This window comes from Equus caballus, chromosome 20, assembly GCF_041296265.1.
Source record: "Equus caballus isolate H_3958 breed thoroughbred chromosome 20, TB-T2T, whole genome shotgun sequence".
Classification (NCBI taxonomy): domain Eukaryota; kingdom Metazoa; phylum Chordata; class Mammalia; order Perissodactyla; family Equidae; genus Equus; species Equus caballus.
In genome coordinates, this window is record NC_091703.1 from 1,058,388 (window position 1) to 1,064,768 (window position 6,381).

At 38.0% G+C, this 6,381-nt stretch overlaps 1 pseudogene; it reads left to right on the forward strand.

Annotated features, from left to right (window-relative positions):
- Positions 1–847: 847 nt before the first annotated feature.
- LOC138919684 (olfactory receptor 7A10-like) lies at positions 848–1,775 on the forward strand (annotated as a pseudogene).
- The last annotated feature ends 4,606 nt before the right edge of the window (positions 1,776–6,381 follow it).

Below are 6,381 nucleotides of genomic sequence, written 5' to 3' on the forward strand. Positions count from 1 at the left end.
GGTGCTGAGAGGATAGCCTTTGCAATTCACAGGGTGCCTTTGCAACCAGATTAATAAAGTGCAAGTTTTACATGATATGGATAAGGGACTCCCCTTTTCTTGAGGTTACAGCAGCAGCAGGGAGGCCACCTCATTCCTCAACATTTTTTCACACCATCTCATCACTCTATGCCTTGCTCATTCCCTTAGACACATTTTGTATCTTGATTCTATAAAGCAATCGTCTTTCTCAGGGTCTTTGCAAGGCTGGTCATTCTGCCAGGCACACAGTTCTTCAGAGAAACTTGTGTCTCCACTCACTCTTCTTTTAGGTTTCTGTTAAAACGTCACCTCACTTGCAGCTCCTGCCTCAACTCCCAATAAAATATAACACCCCCATCCACTGTCTCCTTTAGACGTGCTGCCTTTTTATCAGTGTCTGTCACCATTGCATATGTTGTATCATTATTTTTACTTGGTCATATTCTTTCTCCATCATAAGATTAGGGACTTTGTTTTTCTAGGTTCTATTTTCTGGATGGTGCTTGGAATATGGCTTATATTCAATATATCTTACTCAAATGCATGAAAGATACTCAATGAAACATTAGGAACATTATCTTTGAGGAACAGTTTGATGGTGGAAAAGGAATTCCTAAAGAGAAGTAGCACTGGAGATGCCTTAATGGGGACAAGATCATACACAAAATTTGGAAATTAAATTTCTTGACTCTAAATATAGATATCGCAGTTATTCTAGGTTACTAATGCCTGCTTGTGTGAAAGTAAGTCATTTATTTTTCTATTTCCTAGTAGTCACCTTCAACACATGGAACCAGGGAATGACACACATTTTTAAAAATTTCTTCTTCTGGGATTTTCAGAGGAACCAGAACTGCGGTCCCTTCTATTTGCACTTTTCCTCTCCATGTACCTGATCACTGTGTCTGCAAACCTGCTCATCGTCCTGGCCACCATCTCTGACTCCCACCTCCACACACCCATGTACTTCTTCTTCTCCAACCTGTCCTTTGTAGACATTTGCTTCACCTCCACCACCATCCCAAAGATGCTGCTGAACATCCAGATGCAGAGCAAAGTCATAACCTACGAAGACTGCATCTCCCGGTGTATTTTTACATATTACTTGTAGGAATAGATAACTTTCTCCTGACTATAATGGCCTATGACCAGTTTGTGGCCATCTGCCACCCACTGCACTACTCAGCAATCATGAACACCCAGCTCTGTAGACTATTGGTTCTGGTGTCCTGGTTCGTGAGTGCCTTTTATTCCTTGTTACAAAGCTTAATGGTGTTGTGATTGTCCTTCTGCTCCGACGTGGAAATCCCCCAATTTTTCTGTGAACTCAATCAGGTGGTCCAACTTGCCTCTTCTGACACCTTTCTCAATAACATGGTGATACGTGTTGCAGCTGTGCTGCTGGCTGGTGGTCCCCAGGTTGGTATCCTTTACTCTTACTCTAAGACAGTTTTCTCCATACGTGGGATCTCATCAGCTCAGGGAAAGTATAAAGCATTTTCCACGTGTGCATCTCACCTTTCAGTGTCTCCTTATTTTACTGTACAAGCCTAGGAGTGTACCTCAGCTCTGCTGCCACCCACAGCTCACACTCCAGTGCCACAGCCTCAGTGATGTACACTGTGGTCACACCCATGCTGAACCCCTTCATCTATAGTCTGAGGAATAAAGACATAAAGAAGGCTCTGAAATCATTCCTTGAGGTGATAGCTATGAAAGGAATAACTCTCCTGGGTCAGAAGAAGTATCCTTGATTGCAGTGCTAAAAGTTTCTGAGGCAGAAATTGCTTTTCTTTGATTGTATAATGCAAGTAAAACTTGTTCTTTCCCTTTTTTCCATATCTGTCCATTTCTTTGACTTCAACTTCTTTATACAATTTAAGTAGCTCATTCTGTTAAGCTTTCACTCACTCTGATATAGAAACAGTTTTCTAATATTTATTTTTTTCCTATTTATCAAAGTTTTTCCCAACTTTGTGTTTGAAATATTTCAAAATTCCCATTTTTTTCATGGACAACATGAATTTATTAAAAATAATTTCTTCTCTAATGACATATACCACCCCAAAAAGTTTTTCTCTTGTTTTCCTTATAGAATAGTGATGAGTTGTACTACTCATATTTAAAAAAACTACAATTGACAACCAAGGCAATTTATATAATTTTATAATAGGGGAAAATATGAGACCACTGTTTTACACACTTTTGTACATCGTTCCTTTGCATATCACTACCCCAATTCTTACCCAGAAAATGTAGACTTTGATATATATAGTGTTTGATAGGTAGTCATTGAATTTTATTCTCCTCATTAGAATCCTGTTCTCTTATTCAGATCTGTGTCCACAGTGCCTCCATAGTGACAGCAAAATGATTATCAAAGACACGTCTCCAAGTGGAGTCTACACAAACACAAATTTGAATAAACAGATTGACTTTATTTGGCCTCCGAATCAGAGTAGAGCTTAAGTGTGATGAAGTAGACTTGTAAGATACTTTGTATTACTAAGTAAAATATTTCTATTTCTAGCTATACATCTACACATTGAAGTCTGAGAGATTGATGCTTGTGTTTAAGTGGGTTTTTCATTGGGTTGAATTGGTTGGTGTGTTCAAACTTTGTATTAAATTATCTTCATTTCATCTTGAAAACTTCCAGTGCTGCCACAAGTCATACCCTTTCCATGACTCTAAATGCAGTAAAAACTTTGTCATAAACACTAAATGGGCAGTGAACAACAATATCAATATCACACATTAAATAACATGTATGTATTTATCTCCTCCTGATGAGAGGATGACTCCCTAGAGAGCTTGAATTCCCACCCGGTCATGTGATTCAGTCACAGGTTTTGAACAAACTTGCATGTCCTTGCACCTTCTCCTGCTTACCTGGAAAGGAACCTCAGTGGAGTCAAATTTTAATACATTTATCTGAAATAATCTTCAGTAACAGAGTAATCATGAATGTTATCTTCAAATATCAGGACAAATGCGTAGAATGAGAAGAAGCAGATTATTATAATTGCCTTCACTTCTGTTTGTTTTTATTTTTGTATCAGTTAGCTCTTGCTGCCTAATAAGCTGTTGTAGAAGCAATTGGTAGTAAAGTGCCTTGATTATCGAATGAGATAGTGTGGAGGAGAGTTGTTCTGATCTCTGCTGTGTTCCTCGTGAGTCTATATTCAGCTGTGATTCCTCACATTGTCTCTGAAGTTCATCCATCATGTTGTGTGCAGCTGTTTTGCACTTTCTTCTTCAAGAAATGTATGATAGTTCACTCCATTTATATATGTAGATTAAAACTTAGAGTTTGTGAGAAAAATAGTTTATCAAGTGAAAATGGCCTTAATTTAATTTCACAGTTCCTATCTCTGTATATGACAGTTTTCTTTCTTCCAAGTTATAAGATATATCTCCTAGGACTTATAACTCAGCTACCTGTGCTCTAGACCCGACCCTGGGTTATGGACCTCTAGAAGTTTTTAACTCTACTTTATTGGAGTATAATTACGTAAAAAATTGCAAATTTATATATGTTTATTTATAATATATTATATAACATTAATTATATATTTATATTATATAGAATTCTATAGTTTTATATTAATATTAATGTTACGTAATATTAATATGTATTTATATATATATATGTAAAAATCTTCCTCACTTACACTGGGGTTACATCTCAATAAACCTATCATATGTTGAAAGTGTCATAATTCAAAAATTCATTTAAATGCATCTAATGCATCTAAACTGCCAAACACCATAGTTTAGCCTAGACCACCTTAAATGTGCTCAGAACACTTATGTTAGCCTACAATTAGGCAAAATGATCCAACACAGATCTATTTTAAAATACAGTGTTGATGGGCCAGCCCACTGAACTGGTTAAGTTTAGTGTTCTCTGCTTCAGCAGCCCAGATTTGGTTCCCAGGTGCGTATCTACACTGCTCTGTTAGCAGCCATGCTGTGCTGGCAACCCACATACTAAAAAATAGAGGAAGATCGGCATGGATGTTAGCTCAGGGCAAACCTTCCTCAGCAAAACACAACAATAAAAAAAAGTGTTGACTATCTTATGTAATTGATTGAACACTGTACTCAAAGTGAAAAACAGAATGGTCATATGGGTACAGAATGGTTGTAAGTGTTTGGGTTCTTTACCTTCGTCATCGCATGGCTGTGTGGGAGTTGTGGCTTGCTGCCACAATCCAGCATCATGGGAGAGTATTGTACCACGTATCACTTCTCTGGGAAAAAGATCAAAATTCAAAACTTAAAGTACAGTTTCTACTGATTATGTATTGCTTTTCACCATCATAAAGTTGAAAAATGAGGAGTTGAACCATTGTAAGTTGAGGACTGTCTTTGTGTATACATACACACACAAAAAAACAGATCCATTGATAATCCCATCTTCTTGGTTGAAAGGAAACTTGAGAGAAAGAGGAACAGGATAAAAATAATAAACATTTGAAGAAACATGAAATTGGAAGAATGTAAAAATTTTGGCACAAAGATTTAGAGTAGAACGAGTGACCTTAATTTTAATGACGAATTTCTTTTCCTCCTTTAAAGACTCAAAGGCCTTAGCTAGAAACACATTTATGTTTAGACAATGAGAAATTCCCTGCACTAAGGGAGCCATATGTCTGCAAATTGACTTTAATATTCTTTTCTTATTTAAGGTGGGATTTCAACAAAAAAATGCCTTGACCCAAGAAAATCTAAATGAATGAGTTGAGAAGCTTAACATCAGTTTCCTTGAACAAAACAGTTTTAGATGAATGTCTGCTTTAGATTACAATTGCTGCTTATCAAATTACGACACTAGTGGCTTAAAACAAACAAATTTACACCTTAACGTTCTACAGTTCGGAAGCCCAAAATGCATCTTATTGGGCTAAAATCAAGATGACTGCAGTCCCGGGTTTCTTATGGAAGCTACAAGAAAGAATAAATTTCCTTTTCTCTTAGACTTCCTAGCGGCCACCTGCATTGCTTGGCTCATGGCCATTCGTCCACCTTCAAAGCCAGCTGCACAACATCTTTAAATATTTCTCTGACTCCAATTCTTCCTCTTCCTCTACATTTAGGGGATGATCATGATTACATTAGTCTGACCAGATTATTCAGGCCAACCTTCTTATGTTAAGGTAAATGTATAGTAACTTAATTCCACCTGCTATCTGAATTCCATTTTGCCATGTAAACCACCATATTCAAAAGTTCTTGGGATTAGGATGTGGACAGTATTTTGGAGGCCCTTATTCTGCCTGTAAAGTCTATTTCAGATATATATTATTTGATGTCCTTGAAGAGCCCTCATATTTAAAAGAGTCAAGCACAATTTATCACTACCTGTAGAGTGAGTGAAAAACTGTTCTTTCAAAATTACATCCAAAGAAGATGTGGGTGGAGAAGACCTAAAACTACCTCTTACTCAGGTCCACAGCCTTGCTACTCACACTGTGATCCACAGACCAGGACCCGCAGCATCGACACCACCTGAGAGCTTGTTAGAAATGCACAGTCCCTGGGCCCACTGGAGACCTGATGAATTTGCATTTGAACTACAGACTTTGTCCATTTGTATGCACATGAAGTTGGAGAAGTGCTGGTCTGGGAAGGTTTCCTCACCTTCTTACTGTTGACGTTGGGAACTGAATACATACTTGTAGTGGATACTGTCATGTGGATTATATGAGTTTGCTGTATCCCTTAATACATTGCCAAATATCCACAGGGGCAAAATCATCTCTGATTGAGCACCACTGTGCCAGAGTTTGAGAACTGGAAGCATCCTGACAGAGCTCCAATCAAGGCTCCATCAAGTTTCTGTTTATATCAGTGATATTGTGATTTATAATCAAGAATATATACATTTGGCCTTCATCACATTTCTGTCACAGAGTTCCTAAAAGTCTTGGAATTTCCTAAGTGTTGAGAGCCATAAAGTGTCTTTTGTTATATTAAAAAGGTGATTTTGGACTCCAGCTAAGGATAGGAACTGGTTGCCAGGAGAACCAGCCATGTGGTTAGAGGGTTGGAATTCAAGTCCCACCCGAAACCTCCTGGGATGGGAGAGGGGCTGAAAATTGGACTCAATCCCCAGTGGCCAATGATTTCATACCTATGTAGTGAAGCTTGTATAAAAACCCATAGGGATGCTGTTCAGAGATCTCCCAGATTGGTAAACACAAAGAGGTTTGGTAGAGTGATTCACTCAGAGAATCTCCACGCCCTTTCCTCATCCCTTGCCTTATGCACCTCTTCCATCTGGTTGTTCCTGAGTTATTTCTTTTTATAGTACACTGGTAACCTAGTAAGTAACATGTTTGTCTGACACCCATG